Below are 27,359 nucleotides of genomic sequence, written 5' to 3' on the forward strand. Positions count from 1 at the left end.
TATTGTACAGATGGATTTAATATAATTTCACCCATTCCTCATTACCATTTCCAGGGTTTTTACTATTTTGGATGATGCTGTAGTATCTTGTGTGTTGATTGGTGTGCTGGCATGAGTATATCTGACTACAGATATCTTGGAAGTGAAATTTTGAATCAATAGAAATGTTTATTTAAGACTTTAATGGCTCTTTTCCTAGTTTCCTCCAAAGAGGTCATTCTGAATTTAGGCTTTCACCTGTTGTGCATGACTGGCTATTTCTTCTTTTTTGTCCTTTCTCATTGCATCGTTGCTTGAAGGGGTGAAATCTTCTGTTGTTCATTGTTTAAGAGTTTGAAACTAAACTTCCCATGGAATTCCCAAAGCCGTTCATAATCTGACTCTAATCTACATTTTCAGCATCATTTCCTTAATTCTGCCTATATCTTTTGCTTCATTTGCTGTTGTCTCCTTTGCTCTACTTTCCACCCTCTCATCCCTAGGTCCCCAGTGAAATTGAGTTTCCTGTGTTGTGATTCATATTTTTAGATGTAAAAGAGAAAAACTACCACTTACTGAATGTGTGCCCGAAGAGTGTTGTGCTTTACGTGCATTTTCTCATGTAATATGGAGCATTTTTTTCAATCATAGAAACCCTTCTCCCCCTTTTAAAAGTCTTTTTAGATAGAAAGGTGATTCTGTTAAAATTTATTTTCTAAGTTGGAATTTAACTTCACTGGTTATAAAGGTAGTGAAAAATGAGACGTGATGAATATGAAATACGAAATTTGGTTGTGAAGAACTATGATGGACTTAAATCCATCTTTGTGTCTAGTTTATTCTGTGTTAGAATCCCAGCTTTTTCAGAGATACAGTTGCAAATGGTCTCAGTTCAAAAAATTTTAAAGCAAATGGTAGGTGCATGTGGGGCAAATTCAAAAGATCCCAAAGATTGTGAAGAAGATAGTAAAGCACACTTCCTTAGCTGTCTCTTAGCTGCTTCCCCCTAGTTTGCCCAAAAGCAGCCTTTGTTACTGTAGTCCAGGCATATAAATGCTTAATAAATTTCTTTCACATTTTGGGGTAAACTTTATATTGAAATATAACATATTCATTAAGTTCATAAGTACAATCCAGTAAATTTTCACATGTGTAATCGGCACTCAGGAACTTTATTCTGGACTGTGTATACTTATGACATTATCTTGGAGAGACTTCCTGTCTATATTTGTAGTTAACTGAGTTCTTCCTAATGGTTACACAGTATTCCATTGTATGGATATATTCCAGTTAATACAGTTTCATTATTACAAACAAAGCTATATATGAGTCTTTGTTCTTTTTTTAAAAATAAAAAATATAAAAGTTTCTGGAAGCTAGATTATAAAGAGCATGGATTACATTTTTTTTATAGCTATTACTTAGCTATAAAACTTAGCTGTTACTTAGCTATTACTTAGCTATAACTCCCTATAGAGGTATCAATTTACAGACCCACTAGCAATGTATGGAAGTGCTTGTTTCCCACAGCTCAGTAGTGTACTATGGGATCAGGTTTTTTGATCTGATAAACAAGCCCTTTCATGTATCTTCTAGTGCCTTTATGGTTTCCTTTTCTATTTCAACATAAACAATAAATATAAAAGTTAAAGAGTAAAGTAAAAGTACCACTGAGGATATCAGACTAACAGCATCTATTGAGATGGTAACTGTAATATGTTGTGACTGTGTGACTTTATTTGCTCCTTTTTTTTATTTTTAGAAATCTGCTTTATTTAGGTATAATTTACATATAATAATTTTTTTTTAATTCAGCTATTTTATTTATTTTATTTATTTAAAGATTTATTTATTTATTTATACAAGCACTGGGTACAGTCAGAAGCAGGGGAGGGTGAGAGAACCCACCAGAGTCAGAGCTGGGAGCAGAGCAGGCAGAAGGACTAAAGTACACTGCTGAGGGGGGGAGCAGCTGGTGGCAGGAGAGGTCTGCGTGCCATGTGGGACCCTCCTCCGGTGGCCGGGGAGCAGCCGGGGATCGAACCGGTGCTGCAGAGGCTGCGGGCAGCTTCGCAACCCAGCGCTCAAACGCTGCGCCACCGGGGAGGCCCTAAATTCAATTATTTTAAATGTACAGTTTGAGTTTTGACATATGTAAGCAGGTGTGTTAACCACCTCAGTCAAGATGTACAGAACATTTATAGCACCCTAGATAGTTCTTTCTTGTCCCTTTGCATTAGATCCCTTTCTGGCCCCAGGCAGCTTTCTGTCACTATAGTCACTTTCTTTGGTAGCTTTTCCCAACTTTACTGAGGTATGATAGACTTTCAATTAATTGCATATATTTAACTTGTACAGTTTGAGTTTCAAAATGTTTTTATCTGTGAAATCCATCACCACAATTATAATGGAAATTATCTGTTACCTCCAAAACTTCCCTTGCATCCCTTTATAATCTCTCCCTCCACCACCTTTAGGCAATTACTGAGCTGTCTTATGTCACTAAAGATTTGTGTGTCTTTTTTTTTTTTTAAAGATTTATTTATGCATACAAGAATAGGGTACAGGCCAGAGGTGCGGGCGATGAGAGGATTCACCAGAGACAGAATGGGGAACAGAACAGGCAGATTGAAATACACTGCTAAGGGGAGCAGCAGGCCAGTCAGGAGAGGTCTGCTGCACCATGTGGGTAGCTCTCTGGCTGGGGATTGAACTCTTGCTGCAGTGGCTGCGGACAGCTTCATAGGTTGCATATTAACCACTTGCGCCACCAGGGAGGCCCCAGGATTAGTTTGTCTTTTTAAGAATTTTATATAAATGGAATTACGTAATTTTTACTTGAAAAAAAAATTATTTATTCATCCAAGGGCGGGGGTGAGAGGATTCACCAGAGACAGAGTGGGGAACAGAACAGGCAGATCTGCTGAAATACACTGCTGAGGGGAGCAATGGGCGAGTCAGGAGAGGTCTGCTGCGCCACATGGGTCACCTCCCTGGCTGACTGGGAATTGAACTCATACTACAGTGACTGGTGATAGTGTGATAGTGCTGTCTTTAACCCCTGCACCACCTGGGAGGACCACAATTTTTACTTTTTTTGAGGGGGCTGAATTTCACAGTTGAGATTTAAAATTGTTTATGTACATATCAGTATATGATATGTGATATATGCTCATATATGTATATATCAGTAATTTCCTTTTATTGCTTAGTACTGTTCCATTGTTTGTGTCTCACAATTTATCCATTCACCTGTTGATGAATATTTGGGTTGTGCCTATTATTGATTTTCAGAAAGAGCTTCTATGACATTTGTGTACAAGTCTTTGTAGACATGCTTTTTATTTTTCAAATACTTAGAAGTGGAACGACTGGGTTATGTGCCAAGTATGTCTTTTAACATTTAAAAATTTTAAGAAACTGCTGCCATTTCTCAAAGTGGTTGTGTTATTTTACATTTCTCCAAGCAGCGCATGATAGTTCCAGTTGACCCACATCCTCACTAACACTTGATATGGTCACTTTTTTTCTCTCCCTGAAATCTTTTTTAAACAAAAATTGTACTTATTACTGGCTTACAAGGGTCAGTCTTTTTAATATTAGCCATTTTAGTGGGTATGTCATTATGACTTTTAATTTGACCGGTGACTAGTGATGTATTATTTTCATGCGCCTATTTGTCATTGGTATGCCTTCTTTTGGTGACGTGTCTGCTTAGATCTTTTGCCTGTTTTTAGCTGGGGTGGCTTATCTTACTCAGATGTAAAAGCTCTTTATACATTCTAGATACAAAACCTCTTTTGGGTATATATTTTAGAAGTACTGGCTTTGAGTCTGTGGCCTGCCTTTTTCATTGTTTTTGAAAGAGCAAGTTTTTAATATTAGTGGATTCCAATTTATTGGTTTTGAGTTTTCTTTTACAATTACACTTTTTGTGTTGCATTTATGAAATCTTTGCTAAACCCAAAGATTTTAAGATTTTCTCTTGTTTCTTTTAGAGGTGTAATAGTCTACGTTTTAAATTTAAGTCTTCCATCCATTTCTCTTCATTTTGTGTATGGTGTGAGATAAGGGTTGAGATTCATATTTTGGTACATGGCTATTAAAATTTTCCAGTACAATTTGTTGTAAAGAGTATACATTCCTCGTTGACTTGAATCACCACCTTTGTTGAAAATCAAATAGTCAAATATGTGTAGGTCTGTTTTTGGAGCCTCTTCTATCACCTACTGTCAATCTAATCTGCCCCTCCCCATATTTTATTAATCAGTCTTGAAATAATGCTGAAAAATCTCCCCACTTTGTTCTTTTTCAAAGGTCATTTTCATTTTCATTTGGCTGTTAAATCAGTGTATTGATTTCTGCAAACATTTTTTTTTAAAGATTTATTTATTTATTTATACAATCACTGGGTACAGTCAGAAGCGCAGGAGGGTGAGAGAACCCACCAGAGCCAGAGCGGGGAGCTGAGCAGGCAGAAGGACCGATGTGCACTGCTGAGGGGAGCAGCGGGTGGCAGGAGAGATCTGCGCGCCACGTGGGACCCTCCTCTGGTGGCCGGGAAGCAGCCAGGGATCAAACCGACGCTGCAGAGGCTGCGGGCAGCTTCGCAACCCAGCGCTCAACCGCTGTGCCACTGGGGAGGCCCTTCTGCAAACATTTTTAATGTGATTTTGATTGTGATTGTATTGAATTTATTGATCAGTTTGGGGAGAATTGATTTCTTAAAATTATTGTTGTCCTCTGTTCCATGAACAGAGCTAGCTATAGCCATCTATTTAATTCTTTTCTATCTACAATGTATATATTTTAGGTGTACAGATTTGTTATTGGGCAACCCTAGGGCTAAAGTGGTGACCTAGGGCTGTGAGTGCTCAAGAACTTGGTAAGACCCTAAAGCAGATGCAAAGAAATAAAAATTTTACTTACAAGGGGATGGAGGAGCACACACATTAGAATACATGTGAGATTAATTGGCTAGCACAGTCCAGCAGCAGGGACTATGGTGAAGTCTTTTGTCTTTTAAAGGTCAGTGTGGCTGCTTAGCACTGTTGTTCCTAGTTCCCAGAAGCACCTTGTTTAGGAAGTCACGTTCAAGGCATGCTGAGAGTTGTAGTCCTGGAAGTCTGAGATCTCCAAGTGTGGAGATGCGGTGAGAGTTTGGTATGAATTAAGGGGTTGGAGTTCATGCAGGATGCCATTCACTGGCTGGGAGTGTGTTCCTAACTGGCCCTCTAACAGATTTCACACTAAATTCATGTTACCACACTCTGCCCATAGTGTGCCCACCTCCATTTATTTAGGTCTTTAATTTCTCTCAGTAATGTTTTGTAGCTGTCAGTGTATACAGCTTTTGTCAAATTTATCATTATACGTGATTGTAACTGTTTTTTTTTAAGTTTTCAGTTTTTTTAAGTTTCTTTTTAGTATTTAAAAAAAATTATTTTTGATACAGGAACTGGGGTATAGGCCAGAGGTATAGGGGGTGAGAGGATTCACCAAAGACAGAGGAGGGAGCAGAACAGGTGGATCTACTGAATACACTGCTGAGGGGAGTAGCAGGCAAGACAGGAGAGGTCTGCTGCGCCATGTGGGGATTGAACTCATACTACAGTGATAGCATTGAGACATTAATCCCTGCGTCACCAGGGAGGTCCTGCGCCACTTGTTTTAGAGCTTGAATAACAGTTATACAAACAGGTAATAATAAATCCACTCCTTAATTTGTATACATGGAATGGAAAAAAAAACCTGAAATTTTTAACTTGGGAAATACTAGTTCTTAATACAATAAATTGTTTTCTACTGTTTTTAACTGTTAAAAGTAATTTTTCTCTTTACTCTAATACTTGGTCTTTTTCTGTTTAATAAACACAAATCAGTGAATTCTTGTCCATTTCATTTTAATTATGCTTTTTTAAAGCATCAAATATATTTGCCTGGAATAATCCTAATGAAAAGGTACTGAAAATCTATCTTTAAAAAAACTGACTCGGGCCTCCCGGGTGGCGCAGCAGTTGAGCGCTGGGTTGTGAAGCTGCCCGCAGCCACTGCAGCTCTGGTTTGAGCCCCTGCCGCCCGGCGAGGGTCCCACATGGAGCGAGACCTCTCCTACCACCCACTGCTCCCCTCAGCAGTGTATTTCGTCAGTCTGCCTGTTCTCTCCGCTCTGGCTCTGGTGAATTCTCTTACCCTCCCGCACTTCTGACTATACCCAGTGCTTGTATAAATAAATAAATCTTTAAAAAAAACCCAAACAAACAAAAACTGACTCTTGGCTGCCCCAGTGGCACAGCGGGTTGAGCGCAGCACTGTGAAGCTGCTGGCAGCCTCAGCAGTGCCAATTTGAGTTCCGGCCAGGTAGGGAGATACCCACATGGCGCGGCAGACCTCTCCTGTCTTGCCCACTGCTCCTTTCAGTAGTGTATTTCCGTCCGTCTGCCTGTTCTGCTCCCTGGTCTGTCTCTAGTGAATCCTCTTACTCTCCCGCACCTCTGGCCTGTACCCCAGTTCTTCTATAAAAATAAATCTTAAAAAAAATACAAACTTGCAAATCCAGAATATATATATATATATATTTTCTAAGATTTTTTTATTTATACAAGCAGTGGGTACAGTCAGAAGGGTCGGAGGGTGAGAGAATTCACCAGAGCGGGGAACAGAACAGGCAGACTGATGAAGTACACTGCTCAGGGGAGCAGTGGGCGCAGCAGGAGAGGTATGCATGCCATGTGGCGGCTGGGGATTGAACTGGCGCTGTGGGCAGCTTTGCAGCCCAGCGCTCAACTGCTGCGCCACTGGGGAGGCCCCAGAATATATTTAAAAAAAACAAAAAACAAAAAAAAAACCCTGTTATCTTTGAAGTTTTGTCATTGTTTTTCCTCTGGAAAATACCATCTTTATGTCTTACCTCCATTGGGATGGAATGTATTACTTTCTCGCCAAGGAATATTATATTGTCTTTGTACAATTTCTATGCCTATGTGTTCTGTGTTCTATTAGCTTTTGAATGCTTCCATTATAAGCTAATGAGAAAGTAGCAGCTTCACAATGTGCTATTTATTACATTTAGTATTTCAGTGAAATTATTGTAACCTTAAATCTCCCTAAGTTAAATATTCCAAAACTAAGACTCCTGAGACCTGGGCACTTCTTTTTTCTTACTCAAAATGAGTGACATTCACTTTAATTAGTCCACCAGTCCCTTCACCTTAATTTGAAGGTACATATTTTACTTTTCTGTCTGAATTATTTTGTCAGGACTGGAATTTTGGAACATTTTCCAATTTACATTTTAAGAAGGCTAGTTTACAAAGCCAGTGGAAATTTCCAACTTAGAAAAAAAATCCAACTACTGATCTACTACTGCTTTGCAGGAAGAAAGAAATGAAAAAGAACCGCAGACGTTTTGGATGTCAGCCTGTGAAATTTTCCACTATTTCCCATAATAACATGCAGGCATGCTTATATACTGCTGGGTTCAGTGCAACTGCAATTGCAATCTGAGTGGAATTTGAAGCTACTCTATCAGTGATAAAATGGCATCTGGCCAGCTTTTAGCAAGCAGTGCACATCTAGGGTATTGTGTGTGTGTTTCATTTCTGTCTGAATTGTGTGGCTAAAACACAACTTGCAAAATTATATGTATCCTCTGATTTCTAAATTTCTATTTTAAGTGAACCTTGATTTTTTTAAAACATTTCCAGATTTACTTTGCATCTGAGAAGATAGATTTATAAAAGCATTCTTTTAGTTACAATGCTGGACAAATAAATATTATCGCACTTATGTTGACGAATGCTCAGAAAATTAAAAGAAAGTTTAGGAAAGATTTGCATATTTTTTATTTGGTGTGACTTAAACATTTCAACTTTATTTCAGGTTCCCGTTTATCTTGAGAAGGTTAATAGAATTTATATTATAACTGATAATTGTTTTTCATTTGTCTACTTCAGATTTAAAGGCAAATAGTATTTGTTTTCCTGATAATGGAAGTCCAGGTTGACATTTGTGTAAACTGGTAGAACAGAGCAGTAAGGAACAGATTGCAAATGTGCCGTCATATCCCACTTCTGTCTTGTTTCATCTCTTTAATAGCAAAAACCTATCAGTGGTATTAAGGAATGAAATTGAGAAATTCAGATTTTATGAGTTAACCTTTTGAGTTCTTATGCATTTCTGCAGTGAGGAATTTGAATGTTGATAGTGATAGAATAGATGCATGTCTTTGTTTTAACATTCCTGAGTCACTTACACTAAAAATAAAGTCATAGTATTGTGTAAATATATCCTTTTCAGGACTCTAAGGTCTTAGATTTGAACTAGAGGAGTGTTGTGATATAATAGTGGCCTTTTCCCCTGCCCCTGTGATCTGCTCTGCCTTGCACAGTCTGATTCTTCCTTTTGACCTTTCTAGTATCTAGAACTCTTCTCCTGTCCTCTTCATGCACTTCCTCTTCTCAGCCCTCATTCTGTCTCTATTTTATCACTTTCCTCTCAGCCTAAATTTTCTTCAGACCCACAGCTCACTCTCTCTTCCCTGTCAACTTTCCATTCTTCAAATCCCTCACTTTTACTCTGAACCAAGTCTCTTTAGTACCCTTGAAAGGCTTCTCTGCTCCCTAGTGTTCACTGCTCTGGTCAGGTTGTTATCCTTTTCTTCTTCAACCCCTCAAACACACATCTTTACATCCTTCCAAGTCCTGTAACTGTAATTTCTGCTTCTGTGTTTTAATTTATTACACAGATTTATCAGGTGCTAGGTATGTGTTCTCTAGATATTAGGGATATACTTCAGTAGATGGCTATGGAAAGAAAGCACATAAGTTGTCTTGTGGGGTTTACATTGTAGATGGGTAGACATGGTAACTTACTCTGAGAAAGTAACCCTTGTGCATAGAGTCTAGCTAGTAAGTCTTGCGAATATTGGGGGTAGGGAACATTCTCTGTGGAGGGGATGTCAGTGCAAAGGCCGTTGGTAGGAGCATTTTTATGGTCTGTGGTCAGTGATCCACATCTAGAGCGTGTTAGAAGGACGGCAAGTGCTGGTTAGTGCACAGTGAATAAAGAAGCAAGTAGCAAGAGGAGAAATCTGAGGGTAACTTGTGGGGCCTGAGAAGCAGTTGTAATATCTTCAGCTTTTACTTTGGGCAGTGGGGAGCCACTGCAGGTGTTTTTATTTTTGGTTATTCCAAAAAGATCTTATGGTTGTTTCCCCTATCAATGAAAGCATTTCATTTTTCATTATTAAGAAAAGACTTCTAGTAGCCTCAACATCCATTATTGAAAATTTTGTGTATGTATCTTTCCACTCATTTTTCCTTATGCTTGTATAAACACACACACACACCATACACTTGCCTCCTGCACTGTAGGGTTTTAAGAAAGAGCAAATAAAAGGATTAGGCTTTACAGAGAATCTTCCAGCTGCTTTGTGAAAAGTGGCCTTTGAGGGCAAGAAGCAGTGAGTCTTGTTAGGAGGCGCCTACTGTGACCCAGGTAAGAGAGAATGTTGGCTTAGATCCTGATGGTGGCAGTGAAAGTGATAAGTGGTCAATTTCTGTTTCTCTTTTGAGGGTAGAACCAACAGGATTTTGTAATGGATTCAGTGTGACTGTATTGGGTATGGTGAGGAAGGAGGGAGGAATCAAAGGTGACTCAAAAGTTTTTGGCCTGAGCAACCAGAAATCTTTGGTTTCATTTTTCTTGTCAGACTATATATGTGAGTTTCAATTCTGGCCCTTTTATGTGTTTTTCCTATTCACTTGCACTCGTGATCATATTTCTTTCACCGAGCTTCTTGTCTGTTCCACCCAGCCTTGATACATGGTACCCACCCCAAGATGCTATATGGAGCAAATGTTTCACTGATAGTAGTCTCCCAAAGTACGTAGTGAGTATCCTTTCACTAGGTCATGATGAATTTATGAAAATGCTCAGGAAATAATAACTTCGGGTATGTTATGGGCATTCAGTAACTGTTGGTTGATGGTATGCTTTTCAGACATAAGGACAAGATCTGAAATAAACAAAGTAGGCAAAGTAAATGCTTACTTTGACTTAGGGTATTTTTTTTGAGAAAGGATTGTTTTGGATAATTATTTTCTTCAGTTAGTTTTGTGCCTAAAAAATGAACTTTTTATTTCCCTAAGATGTTATGTATTTTCTTGACTTTTACAGCTGTATGAAGACTCAAAAAAAAAAAAATTTATTACTACCCTGATAAAAAGGATGCCTGAGAAAAAGCCCTTGTCGAGAAAGGAACCTATGTTTTGGTGCAGACAACATAGGTATAAAATGTGTTTCCTTTATGAACATAGCATTTTATTATGACTTAATGCAAAATGAGTACTATCATGCCTTTGGCATTCTAAATGTAGGGGTTCTTTGTCTCTCTATTATGTGGTGTTAGGCTTGTGGTTTTAGGTTACTGTGTTTTAAAATAATTTTCAGACTCACATACAGATGTTGCTGTTTGCTAATGTCAGGTGTGCTTTTCTCCCCCGTGATTATATTTGCATGAGATTTCCTTGAAGCCTTATTTTATATCAATATTCTTTATTTAAATCTGCCTTTATTTTGTGGTACTTACACTTTTATTATCTTGTAGTGTAGCAGTTACTTTTCTTTAACTTTATTTTATCCTCTTTGGTTCTTAACCCTTAGCATTTGAATTAGTGTCTGTAATACATTCAGGATTCCAGAACCCCATAGTCTTCAGAGGAGTTTTCATGTAAAAACATTGTTCAACACAGAATAAGTTCTTTAAATGTTTCTCACTTACTTGATGCTGTCTGGATTAGAGGGAGTGGTGTCTAACCAGTTGAGCTCACTTAAATTTTCCTGCTCTGGAAGGGATTAAAACTACATAGGGAGAAGATGGGAAAGTTGGAAAAGGCAGTGGATTGCACTAACCTCTTTAGTTGAGTTGTGATTATCATCTTAGTTTTGCTTGTCATTTCTGTTCGGTAATGGAGTATTTTTTTTTTTTTTTTAAAGATTGTAGAATGTAGCTCATACATATTTTAATGATAATCCAGGTAGTTCAACAAATGATTGCTTATAAAAAACAAGAGTAAAATGTCCTCTTTAGATGACCTTTAGTTGATATTGATGTAAGTCTTGGGTCTGGGAGTGCTATAGTAACTCACTGTGTAATTTTTAGGCATGCCTTTAAAAACAGAAAAAATTGACAATATTTATTGGGTTGGGTTGAAGTGGGAACTTAAGCTTTAACACACTATCTGAGAGAAGTCTGACATCTTCCGCTGTAGGTAACCATAGTCTCTAACCATCTTTGGACAAGTGATTTGTTGGATTGCAAGATGATGTAAAACAATGCAATTTCGGGCCTCCCTGGTGGAGCAAGGGGTTAAGACGCAACCTACAAAGCTATCTGCAGCTACGAAGCATGAGTTCGATCCCAGGCCAGGGAGATAGACACATGGCACAGCAGACCACTCCAGATTTGCCAGCTGCTCCCCTCAGCAGTGTATTTCATTCACTCTGCCTGTTCAGTTCCCCACTCTGTCTCTGGTGAATCCTCTCACCCTCCACACCTCTGGCCTGTGCCCCAGTTCTTGTATGCATAAATAAATAAATCTTTAAAAAAAATGCAATTTGCTGGTTAAGTGATTTGCTGACATATCATAAGATCTCTAAGAATAAAATTTCCTGTCTCCTGAATTATACTTCATAAATAACTGAAATTATTATTTCTCTCTTTCAAATGACTCTAATCAGCTTTTTTCTTTTTTAAACTTTCAGCAGGTAGACTGAGGGGCACTGCGGGAGCCCTAAACTTGCATTTGCTAAAGATATTTTCTGCCATCTGCTGCAGGAAGACAAAGCATAATTTTAGTGTGAAGAATTTTTATTAGAATCTGTGCATAGAGAGGGAAGAGAAAGTATAATAGTTTACCATGAAACACCCAATGTTACCCATCCCCTCATGGATAAATGTCCAGGCAAACAGGGTTAGCTCAAACCAGGGCTGCTGGGACCCCAAAGCAAGCACACAAGTAAGTGTAAGATACCTTCTGGTGGGAAACTAAAGGAGAGAGGCAAAAAAAGGCCAGGCAAGTCTGGGCTGAAAACAACAATATCAAAATGCAAATCAAGATAAGGGATACCTTTATCAGCTCCCCCACTGGTCTCTCATCCACGTGTATCTTTCAAGTTTCTCTCTGTGTGTCTTCCGTGTCCCCCAAATCCCTGGTCCAAGTCTAAAGTTGAGAAGCAGGCGCCGCCTTCCTTCACGTCTGCTTCCGCCACGTGCCTTAGTGTCTCTGTGAGTGTTCTAGAGCTTCACCTGGCTCTTCAGCTCCACCCCTCCTTACGTGGGGTAGGGCACATGGAAACTCTTTTGTGGTGATGTCTCTGTTATACTACTTTCCCCACAACCTTTACTTAGAACAAACAAAGCTTGGATGCCCTTCTTTGCTCCAGGACTCCAATTTGCATTTTGGTGAGATTTCCACTAGGTAGTGTTGTGTTTTAGTATTTTCCTTGAGTTGCTTAGCTTTTTCAACCTTTGGAACAATTTGTTGAGTCGGTTGTGACTTTTGACTTTTCCTTTCTTGTGCCATGGAAAGTGTTATGTGCTGATAAAATGTAAACTTTTTTTTTTTTTGTTTTTTTAAGATTTATTTATACAAGGACTGGGGTATACAGTCAGAGGCGCGGGCGGGTGAGAGAATTCACCATAGACAGAGCAGGGAGCAGAACAGGAAGACGAACCAAAGACACTGCTGAGGGGAGCAGCGGGTGCAGCAGGAGAGGTCTTCTGCGCCATGTGGGATTCTCCCTGGCCGGCTGGGATCGAACCCGTGCTGCAGAGGCTGTGGACAGCTTCATGGCGCGGTGCTCAACTCGTTGCGCCACCCGGGAGGCCCTAAAATGTAAACTCTGATGGCTGGAAGTTAGTTATTTTATTTACTGCCATATCTTAGTGCCCAGAATGGTGGTAAATATATTTTATGCCAATTGCTAAGCACTTTGATTGGATTTGGTGGTATTTCCATTTTACTGCTGAATGAGTTCCCTGTCCATATGATGATTGTATATGCATGAGGATGAGGAAGGAAGGAGATGAAGCTAGCTTTTGTTGAGGATGTTGCCAGCTATTCCCACATTCAATCAAGCTTAAGATGTTATCACACATTATTTTATAAATCACTAGCAAAGAAAATGTAAAATGACCAATTAAACTATGGGATACTGTCAGCAGAGGATACATTCTGAATTTAAAGATGTAAAAACATGAAAAAAAATCAAAGTATCTCTAAAATAAGGAATACCTGTAGTTTTATGAAAACTCTGATAAAGCCTTCTACAGGTAGGAATTACTAGCCTAATTTTAGAGACAAAGTTTATGGGTTAAGTCTGCAGGCTCTCAAGGTAGAGGATCCAAATTGTGACCTATTTATTAGCTTTCTGAGACTTTGCCTCCTTATTTACTACCCCGCATTGCTTCAAGAATCAGGGAGCAAAATAGTACCTTGGCCTGTGAACTATGACTTGAAGAGTCTTAGTTTGCATGGCTTTAAACAGTTTCTTAATGTGATGATTTTTTTCTTTCTCTTTTCAAATCAACAGATACCTCTGTACTTTCCACGTGCTAGCTACTGGTTTTAAGTATATATGAAACCGAATAAGGCCTAATCTTTTCCTCTCAAGGAATTTACAGTCTGGGGAGATGAGAAATAAACATGAAAGTTAGATAACCTAGAGAAGATTTAAATAACATTTCAGAGAATGAAAGATTTAACAAGGCAATACAGGATTAATTGCCAGATAAATTGTACAAATAATTGCTTTTGGAGTTCACAGGAAGTATAGATCCGCTTGAGGCTGGAGTAATCCAGGGACGGATTTAAATGAATTCCTGGGAGGTAGTTTTAGTTAGTGAGATTATTTACTTATTTTAAAATCATACTAATGTTTGTTACAAATGGAACTGCAGACTTGACCATGAAGAACTCTGGTACGTTGTTTTTCTCTGATGAGAACACAGGAAAAGTATAAGAAATGACATGCTGTCAAGTAGATGGGGAAGGTACTCACTGTTAGAGGACTTCTGGGTGGGGAAAAAAGTGGCCCTTCTCTCTAAATTGCTTTGAGTGTTGCTCTTGCTACATTTACAGTTGTACTTTCTGAACCATTGCAATAGTTACAGCATTTATAATGAACTTAACAGGTTGGAGGCAAGTATTAACCCCATTCATGTTACTAATGTTCTTTGTATTTTGAAATTGGGACTTTTAAAGATGCACAGCAGACAAAGAGTCTTAGTCCACCATATTTCGGACTACATTCCTGAGTTGCACTGGAAACTTAACATTGACTTGGGAAGTGTGTGTTTTCCAGATCAGGTCAAATAAAGGCTTGGGAAACAGAACAGCGTTTTACACCTTGTTAGATAATCTTGGGGATTTTATTTAACCTTCTGGAAACATTTGAGTCACATCACACCAAAGGTTATTTCTATTTTAAACATTTTTGCTATTCTACTTACTTAAAAAATATAATAATTACATGTATATGGCTAATAGATATTCAGAATGCACAAAGCTATGAGGTAAGGTTTCCCTTCCACTTCGGTGTCCTAGTTCCCTCCTCAGAGACAGTCACCGTTACCATATCCTTTTATTTACAGACATATTTGTATGTCTTTGTGTGTTTACTCCCTTTTTTGTAAGCACAGACTATAGCATATTAAAAACACTGCTTAGTACCTTGTTACATTTAACACTATATTTTGAGAATAGTTCCGTGTCAGTTTGTACAGGTAAAATTATTTTTTAGTAGATTGTCATTTTATTAATATTCTGGAACTTAACCAGTTTATCATTGATAGTCACAATTTGTTTTCACTGTGTTGCCATATAACAGTGCATTAGTGAATTTTCTTGTCTACATTGTATTACAGTTTTAATTTGCATCCCTTATGGTCTAAATTCATAAATATTTATTTTTTTGTTAATAAAGGCTTTTAAGTTCCTATATTTATAAAAGACATTTGCCTTTGAAAAATATCTGTTGCAAATACTTCCTTGCCATTTTAAATAATAATGAAGATGTACTTCTTTTGGCCGATGAATATTACTTAAATTTACACGCAGATTTCCACATCTTAATTTCTTTTTTTTTTTTTTTTTATAGAGGCGTGCTTTATTTATTTGTTTGTTTGTTTGTTTTGTTTATACATGCACTGGGTACAGTCAGAAGCGCGGGAGGGTGAGAGAATTCACCAGAGCCAGAGCGGGAAGCAGAGCAGGCAGAAGGACCGAAGGACACTGCTGAGGGGAGCAGCGGGCGGCAGGAGAGGTCTGCGCGCCATGTGGGACCCTCCTTCGGTGGCCGGGGAGCAGCCGGGGATCGAACCGGCGCTGCGGAGGCCGCGCGCAGCTTCGCAACCCAGCGCTCAACCGCTGGGCCACCGGGGAGGCCCATCTTAATTTCTTTATAGCTCATTTTATATATTTTTATGCAAGAAGTTACACATTTTAATGTTTTGTATGTAATATGCCTAATATGTCTAAATTTTTTTTTGCTGTGTTGAACATACATAAATTTACCATTTTTAAATGTACAGTTCAGTGGCAGTAAGTACATTCACAGTACTGGGCAACTGCAATTGCTGTTTCCAGAACTTTTTTCTCTTCCAGATAGACCTAATAAAGCTTTTTTTTTTTTTTTTTTAATAGAGGCATGTTTTATTTATTTGTTTGTTTGTTTTGTTTATACATGCACTGGGTACAGTCAGCAGCGCGGGAGGGTGAGAGAATTCACCAGAGCCAGAGCGGGGAGCAGAGCAGGCAGAGGGACCGAAGTACACTGCTGAGGGGAGCAGCGGGCGGCAGGAGAGGTCTGCGCGCCATGTGGGACCCTCCTCCAGTGGCTGGGGAGCAGCCGGGGATCGAACCCGCGCTGCAGAGGCTGCAGGCAGCTTCGCAACCCAGCGCTCAACCACTGCGCCACCGGGGAGGCCCCAGACCTAATAAAGCTTTTAGGTAGCAGTTTCAGTTTCTGACTTGATATCTGCCTTTCCTATTTATTGATAAAGTATATATTTAAACTCTTTCCCACCCAGAGACACAGAACTCTGTATCTTTGCTTGAAGGAGAGGTTTTGAGAAAGAGGCACAGCTGTAACTGGATGAAAGTTGTTTGTACTCCGAGAGATCTTTTCTGAAGCTTGTCCCCAATCTAGGTTTTTATTTTCTTGATCCTCTTTAGGTAGTAGTATGTTTTTTCATCTGTGTAGTTTGGAAAATATCAAACATTAAAAATTAGAATAGTATATTGATCCCCATGTACTCCACCACTCAGGCTCACTAATTACCAGTTTATGGTCAATCTTGTTTCATCAGTATTCTCATTTATTCCCTTCCCCCATTTATTTTGAGGCAAATACCAGCTGCCATATGATTTCATTAAGTATACCTAAAAAGTAAGGACTCTAAAGGAAAAAAGCATTACTCTAGTAACATCATTATAGCGAGAAAAATTATAGTAATTCTTTAGTATAAATTACATAGTTTTCAGTTTTCTGGTCCTCTCCCCCCTCCCATTTTAAAGTTTGTTTGAATTGGAGTCAAGCAAGACTCACACAATGCAATTTGGTAGTTATGTATCTTAAAGTTGTTTTGAATATAGGTGACTCCACCATCTCTTATTTCCCTTTGAATTTGCGTTTTTTAAAATTTGCCTTTTGTCCTGTAGGATTTCTTACTGTCTAGATTTTGCTGACTTATCTTTTTTTTTTTTAAATATTTATTTAATTCATTTATTTTATTTATACAAGCACTGTGTACAGTCAGAAGCACAGGAGGGTGAGAGAATTCACCAGAGCCAGAGTGGGGAGCAGAGCAGGCAGAAGGACCGAAGTACACTGCTAAGGGAAGCAGCGGGCAGCAGGAGAGGTCTGCGCGCCATGTGGGACCCTCCTCCTGTGGCTGGGGAGCAGCTGGGGATCGAACCGGCGCCACAGAGGCTGCGGGCAGCTTCACAACCCAGCGCTCAACCACTGCGCCACCGGGGAGGCCCTTTGCTGACTTATCTTTATGTTTAAGTTGATTCTCTTGTATTTGATTAAGAAAATTGGTGGTTGGCTGTAAATTTTTGATCAGTTATTATTGGCAAAGTTATTAGTTATCTATTGCTGTGTAACAAGTTATCCCCAAACTTAGGTCCTTAAACAAAATTATCATCTTCCACAGTACCTGGTGTCCAGGAACATGGGAGTGAGCTGTTGGGGATTTCGGGCTCAGGGTTTCTTCTGAGCTGTCATGCATGCAGTTTTCACAGACAGACAGAAAGACAGGAGTAAAACTGCTGTGCCTTTTATGACCACTTTGAGCCAACTTCTGTGTAGCCTGGCTTATCAGGAAACACTTGGCATTGCTTCTCTTTCTCTTTGTGATGCTGTTAGCTATTGATGATCAGTACCCTTCATTTGCTAATTTATTAGGAATAACAAAATGCTGATATTTTAATTCTATCATACCCTTTTCATTTAATAGCTGTAATACTTCTATGTAACAGTCTTATTCCCCTCAAACTTTGGTCACCCAAATTTGGGTACACTTTACATAAGGAAGGTAGGATAAATGATACTTTCTCCTAATTTATTAGTTTAAAATTAAGTTGGCTTATTAGCATATTCCAGTGGTGAAAAACATTTTCTTACACTTAAAGAAATTTTACTTTTAGACTTACAGAAATGTTTCAGAAACACTGGAACATTCCTGTATATCCTTTAACCAGGTTTCTCTAATGTTAACTCCAAAAACGCTGTATATTGATCAAAACTAGGAAGTTAACATTGGTACAACACTGCTAGCTAGCTAGCTACATAGCAGATACTACCATATTTTCTTTTGCTTTTTTGGGAGGTTAGGTATGGGGTGTATGAGAATAATGTCCTTATTTTTCTTTTATACTATCTACCATCTTGCCTGTTTATTTTTTTTTTTTTTTTTTTAAAGAGGCACGTATTTTATTCATTTATTTATTTATTTGTTTGTTTGTTTTTGTTTATACATGCACTGGGTACAGTCAGAAGCGCGGGAGGGTGAGAGAATTCACCAGAGCCAGAGCGGGGAGCAGAGCAGGCAGAAGGACCGAAGTACACTGCTGAGGGGAGCAGCGGGCGGCAGGAGAGGTCTGCGCGCCATGTGGGACCCTCCTCCGGTGGCCGGGGAGCAGCCGGGGATCGAACCGGTGCTGCAGAGGCTGCGGGCAGCTTCGCAACCCAGCGCTCAACCGCTGCGCCACCGGGGAGGCCCCATCTTGCCTGTTTAATTTTTAAAAAGAATATGAAATTTGTAATTTTGTTCTAGCTGTTGCCTTTATATTAAAAGTTTTATGTAATACACTTAATATCTTTGTACCATCTCTTTTTCTGGGTTATTATCTGTTGGTTTCTTAATTTGACATACAGTTGAAATTACTAATTATCTTTCTCTTCCCCAGTATTTGATGTAAACAAATATATGTATCTGTAAGACAATCAGCAAATTTATTTTATCTCTTTACTTTCCCTTTACTTTTTGGAGAGTTGTATCTACATTGTCAAAGCATATAGCTATTCTATAAACAATGTGCACATTTTTTCAAGTGTTCACTGAATACTGCCTTATGCACACATATACATTAACTTTATAAAAGATTTAATAGACAGTTCTCAAATACAATCATTTTGGTTAATCTTTTGGAAGAGATCTTCTGAAGTGAAGAATATGCGGTACTGGCCCAGAAATCATGTCAGGAACCCATCCCAGACTGTTCAACACCAAGTCCCCTCCCCTTTTCTTCAGACATCACATGGTTTTGGGTATTTGATTGGATAACATGACAGCCATCCTGCTACTTGTAGTGCTCATTGAAGTGCTTGTCAGAGGAATAGATCTGCTTGTGGGCCATCTTGCAGCAAGAGAGAGGGGAACCACTACTCCATCTTTGTCTTTGAGATCTGGCCTCCATGCAGCAGTTCTCCTGAGCCAACGTCTTCTGGTGCTTGCATTACTGTAATAACGTCCTAACATGTCTCTCAACTTTTTACCTCTGCTTCCTTGTCTGTTAATAATGTAACAGTTGGTGGGATCTTTAAAAATTCTTTTTTGGGGGTGGGAGAGAAGAGATCTTAAAAAAATTCTAAGCCAGTTCATTAACTCCCTCAAGAATCTGCAGAGGTTTCCCCATTTCACTCAGTTAAAAAGGAAAGTCCTTACCTTGGTATGTAGGACCCTGCGTGACTTGGCTCAGTATACTCTGCTTTCACTTTTCATACTGCTGCTGCCTTCTTGATCTGGTACTGTTCTTCATAGAAAATGGTCACACTCCTGCCTTTGGATGTGCTTTCTGTGTGAATGTTTTGTTTCATCACACATCTTAACTATAACTCCATCTTTTTAAAAGTCTAACATCTCACCCTCTTTTAGGCCCAGTCTCATGACCCTATTTAATACTGGAACCTCCCCCTCTGAGGTACCATATAATTTACCTATTTATTGTGTTTAATGGTTGTGTTTTGTCTTGGTAAAATACATGTCCCACAAGGACAGCGTTCTTAGTTCCTATTGCTCATGGTTGTATGTCAAACACTTAAAAAATAATTTAAATAATATTGAAGTTTGTTTTTTGAAATAGGTTCAGAAGCTTTCATCTAGTTTCACTTACATGTCTATATTATATGTATATTAAATGCATTTAAAGAAAAGTGATTTTTCTCTGGTTTTATAAAAATTAGCATGTTTATTAAAATAATATATGCATATTTAAAAAGTTCAAGCAATATAGAAAGGTATATTTAGAGATAACCAGTGCTAATTGTCTGCATCTTTCTACATTCTCTGTAGACTTTAATATATGGAAGAAATAATGAATTTTTGCATGCTGTTTTTGTATCTTTTATTATTCCATCTTATGTGATGGACATCTTTACAGATTATAAGTTGAAATCAATATTGTTTTTATGGTTTATACTATGCAGGAAAATTTTTATATTGTCTCTGTATACCACATTCTTTAAATAATGTCCTTCATTGACAAAATAGGTCATTTTCCAATTAGAAATTTGTGCTTTTAATGCCTCGTTAGCTTTATATTTATTTATGCATACAAGAACTGGGGTGTAGGCCAGAGGTCAGGGGGTGGGGGGTGGGGAGGCGGTAAGAGGATTCACCAGAGACAGAGTGTGGGGATCAGAACAAGCAGATCTACTGAAATACACTGCAGAGAGGAGCAGTGGGCGAGACAAGAGAGTTCTGCTGCGCCATGTGGGTCAGCTCCCCTCACTACTTAACTACTAAGACTTGCGTAGTTGATTTTGTAGTTTTATTTTTTTTATTTATTTATTTTTTTAAAGATTTATTTTATTTATTTATTTATTTATACAAGCACTGGGTACAGTCAGAAGCGCGGGAGGGTGAGAGAATTCACCAGAGCCAGAGCAGGTTCAGAACAGGCAGAAGGACCGAAGTATACTGCTGAGGGGAGCAGTGGGCGGCAGGAGAGGTCTGCGCGCCGTGTGGGACCCTCCTCCGGTGGCCTGGGAGCAACCGGGGATCGAACTGGCTCTGCAGAGGCTGTGGGCAGCTTCGCAACCCAGTGCTCAACCGCTGTGCCACCGGAGGGGCCTGATTTTGTAGTTTTAAATGCCCTCTCTCCTCCATCACCCTTGTCTTTTTTTTTTTTTTTAATTATTGGAAAAAGCTTAGGGAGTTTAGTTGTAGTAAAAAATTCAGGAGAGGAAGCGACCTTATTTTATAAAAGTGTGTACTGAAGTGGACAATAAATTACCTTTGGCTGTGAATCATTTAATATTTCTGCAATTTTAAACTACTCAACAATATATTTGATGGTAACTGATTGCAGAACATAGCTACTACATTCTTTTTTTTTTTTTTAAAGATTTATTTATTTATTTATACAAGCATTGGGTACAGTCAGAAGCGGGGGAGGGTGAGAGAATTCACCAGAGCCAGAGCGGGGAGCAGAGCAGGCAGAAGGACCGAAGCACACTGCTGAGAGGAGCAGCAGGCGGCAGGAGAGGTCCGCGCGCCATCTGGGACCCTCCTCTGGTGGCCGGGGAGCAGCCGGGGACCGAACCGATGCTGCAGAGGCCGCGGGCAGCTTCGCAACCCAGCGCTCAACCGCTGCGCCACCTGGGAGGCCCACATTCTTTTTTCTTTTTCTTTTTCCCCAATTTCTGCTTCCCATAAAGTTGAACATGTTTTTAAAATAAGTTTTTTTTTTTTTTTTTTTTTTTTTTAATAAACCCTGGCCAGGTATCGAACCCATGCCATAGTGGCTGATGATAGACTGATAGCACTGAGACTCAACCTCTCTGCCACCAGGTGGTCTCCGCTTATAAGTTTTAAATTACTTAACCCGGTGAGTTCATAATTTTTTTTTCATTTATTTTCATGTTAAATCGAGGAAAGCAAGTAGTGGTTTTTTTGGTCATATGTTGTGGTATAGCCTTTAATTTGCATCTTGTTTCTGAATTTATTGGTATTTTGTGTGGGAGAAACACACACCTTTCCTTTCTTAAACTTTTATAATAATCAGTAAAAAGACAGGTTAAAGTGTTGGGGCAGTCTTTCTTCACATTGCAATTGTAATTGGAAATAATGTAAAATGTTGCTGTTTCGGAACTTTTAAATATTGCATTTAAATTTGAATAAGCCCAGCTATAAATTTAAAGTATAGTTTTCTGTTTTTGAAACTTTTAAGATTGCTTAGATGTGAATTAACAAAGCACAAATGTGTAAGATACTTTTAGTCCTCCAACCCTCCCTGTTACTGCTTATAGAATGAATCTGGGAATAGGTGTTTGAGTAGACATAGATTGTCAGGCTTGCAGTCTTTTTGATAATTGCGTTAGCTAAGGAATAGAGATAATTGGAAAGCGAAAGTTTTGTACTTTTTAGATAGGCTTTTGTGGTATTTTCAACTCTTTTGTCCTATTGATATGTCAGAAGGTATACTTTAAAAAGTGAATATGGACCTCCCTGGTGGCGCAGCGGTTGAGCACTGGGTTGCAAAGCTGCCCGCGGCCTCTGCGGCGCCGGTTCGATCCCCGGCTGCTCCCTGGCCACCGGTGGAGGGTCCCACATGGCACGCAGACCTCTCCTGCCACCTGCTGCTCCCATCAGCAGTGTACTTTGGTCCTTCTGCCTGCTCTGCTCCCTGCTCTGGCTCTGGTGAATTCTCTCACCCTCCCGCACTTCTGACTGTACCCAGTGCATGTATAAACAAAACAAACAAACAAATAAATAAAACATGCCTCTATTAAAAAAAATAAAAAGAATATAAATATGATTGATACATACATTTATGTAAGTATACACAAATATATACACATAATTTAAATCCATAGTTGGACACATTGATAACATTTATTTATTTTTAAAATTTATTTATGCATACAAGAACTGGGGTACAGACCAGAGGTGTGTGTGTTGGGGGTTGAGAGGATTCACTGGAGATAGAGTGGGGAACAGAACAGGCAGACTGAAATACGCTGCTGAGGGGAGCAGCGGGCGAGACAGGAGAGGTCTGTTGTGCCATGTGGGTAGCTCCCTGGCCTGCCGGGGATTGAACTAGTGTTACAGTGGCTGCGGACAGCTGCATAGGCTTGTCATTGATAACATTTAGAGAAAGTATTTGTTGTTCATTCTGAGGTCTGAGCTTCAGAATTATGGTTGAACATTTATAAAGGAAAAGACAATTTTCATAAAGGCTCAAAGAATCAAGATGCTTCTTTGCATATTAATTTCCTGACTTCAGAACTGCCTAAGTTAACTTGCACATGGTGTCTTAAAATGGGATCTTACTTGGGGTCTATGAGGCTTTCTGGGGGTATATGGACACAAATAGTTCTAAAAAACCCTTTCATTATGGAATTGAAAACACAAAACGAGAGAGAATATAATGAATTCAAAGAAGAATAAAAATTTGTATTCAGGAGAAAGGAAACAGTCATGAAATTTCTGCCTGTCAGTGATCTTTTAAAAAATAAGAGTAACAGCAGTTTATTAAAAATGCTAATATTGTAACTAGTAAAAATTAAAAAAAATTTAAATGTTAGCTTAAAAGTGGCCTGGGGTACATAGTTTTTCAAGGTTCTTTCATAGGTACATGAGCAAAAGTTTGAAGTCTTTTTGGAACCCACTTGATGTGAGACTGTCTTGGTGATAAAGTGACTGAGGTATTTACATTGCTGACTTTCAAGGAGTAGATTGTCTAGGAAAAAATACAACATAAATCTGTGTTTGCAAGCAAGGACTGATAACTTTGTAAAAACAAAATGCAAAGAAATTGTTCATCTCCCTGACTCCCATACCAAAATTTTGGCAAATAAGTAGTTATTCTAGTGTATATAAGCAGATTTACAAATTCATGTTTATTGTTAAACATGCATACAAGAAATGGGGTGTAGGGCAGAGGTGCTGGGGTGGATTCACCAGAGACAGTGGAGAGCAGAACAGGTCGATCTACTGAAATACACTGCTGAGGGGCGCGGTGGGTGAGAGAGACAGTGCTACGCCATGGTGGGTTAGCTCCCTGCCCAGCTATCAAACTCTTGCCGCAATGGCTGGCAATGGCTTGATAGCGCTGAGACTTTAACCCTGCGCCACCAGGGAGACCCCAAATTTGTGTTTTATACTTACAATTTTAATCAAACTTCTCATGTTTTGTTAAAGTGCAGACTGGAAAATAAGATAATTTTTTTTCATATAGATAGAATAGAGATGACTGTAGGAAAACTTGCATTAAAAAAAAAAATTGTTCAGGGACTCTCTGGTGGTGCAAGGGGTTAAGTCCACGCTCTCAAGCTGTCACCAGCCTCTAGCACGAGTTTGACCCCTGGCCAGGGAGCTGACCCGCATGGCGCAGCAGACCTCTCCTGTCTTACCTGCTGCTCCCCTCAGCAGTGTATTTCAGTCAGTCTGCCTGTTCTGCTCCCAGCTCTGTCTCTGGTGAATTCCCCTGCCTTCCCCCTTCCGCATCCTACACCCTGGCTCTTGTATGCATAAATACATAAAATAAATCTTTAAAAAAATTAAAAAAATTGTTCATAACTTAGCAATTTATTTTTCCCATATAGGAAACAAATAAAAATGTGGGAAAGATTTTTTTGCCTGGCTTATTAATATTTCATCAATAGAAAACATTGTGTGTCCCTCTCCATGAAAAATAAATAGGAAAGCTAAAATAAAAAGGCTAATGTAAACAGTTATAAACTAATTTTGTCATTAATTTGGGCTTGCAGGAAGTTCTGTTTCCCGAGGTTTTTAAATCCTTATGCACCAGGTTGGTCCTTTTGCTGAGGAAGAGGCACTTTTGTGGTAGTGTTGCCATGGTGACTGCTTTCCAAGTGCTGCCTCAAGGTCACTCATCACTCATAGCCCTGAATACTTGGATTTTGTTAAAGAAAAATATCAGCACTTAGTGTATAAAATGAAATTAATTGTCACATTGCTTTACTCAGTCAAATGTAGCAAAATTATACCTAACAGTATTTTGCGATAACAATGCTGGTAAACTGTTTTCTTTGAATCTTGCATTTTAATTTGACAGATTAGAAGGCTAATGGTGTACCTAAATTATAACCATGTTAGAATTTTGATTTTATTTCATTTGTGACTTTTCTAATATAGCAACTTAATTTTATTCCATTTGTTTGAATATGTTTCTAAACATACCTGCCTCAAAATGTTTTTTTTAAAATTGAGACAAAGGCAAAGGATCTTCAACATTCCTTTTCTTTTTAATGACCTTAGCTAGAAGTAGCCAGTTGCCTCAATCTTTGTTCATATTTAGACAAGGGTGATTATTTTATTTACCTCAAACTAGATTTCAGTGATTTATTGTCTTCCTGGCTTCTATTTCATGTGTTCTTTGTCTCATACTGCTGTTAGTTTTCCTTGTCCTCACTTTCTGGATTTTTTTTCTGTTAGATACAGATGTTTTACCAGAAAAACAGTTAATCAGATATTTTCATATAATTTAAAAACTGGTTTTTATTGAAGGAAAGTATGAAAAGAAATGCCCCATTTTGGATTGTTTATTTTCTTATGAACCTTTATTTAGGGAGAGAGGAATCGGAGGTAAATGCCTCCATTCGGCTGGAAGGTGACTTTGAAATCAGAGATGAGAAACATGACTGTAAAAGGGAAAATGCCATTGAAACAGAAAATGCTGTTCAAACACACATGGCTAGAAAATTTGGTCTTTTAGCTAATTAGAATCTAACTAGTTACTCTGCCTCCAGGGAATTGGATGAATCGGTTCTCATAAAGCATTTCATCTCTGCTTCTGCAGAGCAGACACCTTTGCTATGTCTGATCAAGATATTTTACATGCTTGAAATTTCAATGAGTGCAGATCTCTAAAGATAGTATTGCAAATATGCCCAGGTAGTATATGCCAGCTAATGTTTGTTTCATTTATGCATATTTATGAAACCAAGTATGTTATCTGATGCTGTTTTTGCTAATTTGATAAAAGGAATTGCTTTAAAATTGTAAGCTATAATGTAAAGCAGTTATAATCTAGAAAAGGGAATATTAGTCGGGGAGGTCAGGGCCCTCCCTGTACTCCTCCTTCTGTCTTTTGTTATTGTGTGATCTTGGTCAAGTAATTTTTTGTGCTGCTTTCCCCTCATCTATGAAGCGAGGTGATTTCTAAATGCAGTGTGACTTTTCATGATCCCAGTCTCAGAATTGTTCTGGGTAGTAAAATTTTTATTATCTTCAAAAATGTAGGAAAATTGCAGCTCATACTAATCTGAAACGTCGAATCATTCCAACAACTTTGTCTCGTTTTGGAAGCAGATTAATTTCTTTAGGTAATATTGAAGTGATTTTATGAGATGAATATTTAACTGGATTATTTGGAAAGGAGGGGATGAAGAGTTTGAGTATGTGACTGGTTATGTGCAAATAAAAAAGTTTTTAAAATGTTTTGTAATTATAAAATTTGAATTGACTGAGAAATAGAAACTGAAGGCTATCAGATAGAAATTGATTTTGAATTATCTATGGGTTTTTTTTTCCAATGAAGATGGAGGTTAATGTACAATATATTTTTCTTTGAAGTTTTATTTTTTTTTTTTATTATTATTTTTTTTTAAGATTGATTTATTTATTTATACAAGCACTGGGTACAGTCAGAGGCGCGGGAGGGTGAGAGAATTCACCAGAGCCAGAGCGGGGAGCAGAGCAGGCAGAAGGACCGAGGTACATTGCTGAGGGGAGCAGCGGGCGGCAGGAGAGGTCTGCGCGCCATGCGGGACCCTCCTCCGGTGGCCGGGGAGCAGCCGGGGATCGAACCAGCACTGCAGAGGCTACGGGCAGCTTCGCAACCCAGCGCTCAACCGCTGCGCCACGCGGGAGGCCCTTCTTTGAAGTTTTAACATTCTTAACTCTAGCACAGGATTAGTCTCAAAAGATGTGTACATCCATGCTTATTCTTTTTGGAAAAAAAAAGCATGAAATTAAAAAAATGCTTGTAAGAATATTTGAGAAAAAAGGAAAACTGTGGTTGGTATTGTATCTTTCCATAGCCACTTCCAAACATACATAAAAACAAGGTTTTTGCATTGTTGGAGTCTATTCTGCTTTTTCTGCCTTTCCATCTTTGTCAGTATGTGGAGATCTACTTCATTTTAAAAATAATGACAAATATGGATCTAGGATAGTCCAGTATTAAACCAGACTTCTATTGATTGGTAATAAAACATTGCCACTGGGTCTCCCTGGTGTCACACGGGGTTAAGCACCACACTGTGAAGCAATTTGCAGCCTCTGTAGCACGAGTTTGATCCCCGGTTGGCCAGGGAGCTACCCACATGGCGCAGCAAACCTCTCCTGACTCGCCTGCTGCTCCCCTCAGCAGTGTATTTCAGTCAGTCTGCCTGTTCTGTTCCCCACTCTGTCTCTAGTGATTCCTCTCACCCCCCATATCTGGCCTGTACCCTGGCTGTTGTATACGTAAATAAATCTTAAAAAAACAGACAAAAAACCACTGCCACAGAGACCATCTTTTCTCTTCCATCTTTACTTACTTGACAGATAGTTCCATAGGACAGACTCCTTCTGGATCAAAGGGGTATCCTTAATTTTTGAATAGATATTTCAAAAATTGCCTTCCAGGAAGGTTTAAGAGTTCCTTTTACCAGAGATATTTTTCATGCATGTTTTCTCTGGATGATGATTATGTCATAGCTACCATTAATTTAGTTACCTATCTTGTGTTAGGAATTGTGCCAGGTGCATAATTTAGCTCTTGCTAATCCTGATAATCCAGTAAAATACTATTTTCATCACCATTTACAGTTGAGGAATTTGAGGGTCAGAGAGGTGAAAT

The 27,359-nt window shown here is 38.8% G+C and overlaps 1 protein-coding gene across 7 annotated transcripts in view; it reads left to right on the forward strand.

Moving 5' to 3' along the window:
• Window positions 1-27,359, forward strand: part of NCOA3 (nuclear receptor coactivator 3) — a 111,256-nt gene that overhangs the window by 9,311 nt on the left and 74,586 nt on the right. Inside the window, exon 1 of one of the 7 annotated variants that reach the window (XM_037499907.2) lies at window positions 21,274-21,377. The exons of the other annotated variants lie outside the window; for them this stretch is intronic. The gene's annotated coding sequence lies outside the window, so the exon portion shown is untranslated. Of the gene's footprint in view, window positions 1-21,273; window positions 21,378-27,359 lie in introns of those variants that run through there. 7 annotated transcript variants of the gene reach the window in all.

Source organism: Talpa occidentalis, unplaced genomic scaffold, assembly GCF_014898055.3.
Source record: "Talpa occidentalis isolate TD23 unplaced genomic scaffold, MPIMG_talOcc4v2.1 talOcc4.10, whole genome shotgun sequence".
Classification (NCBI taxonomy): Eukaryota; Metazoa; Chordata; class Mammalia; order Eulipotyphla; family Talpidae; genus Talpa; species Talpa occidentalis.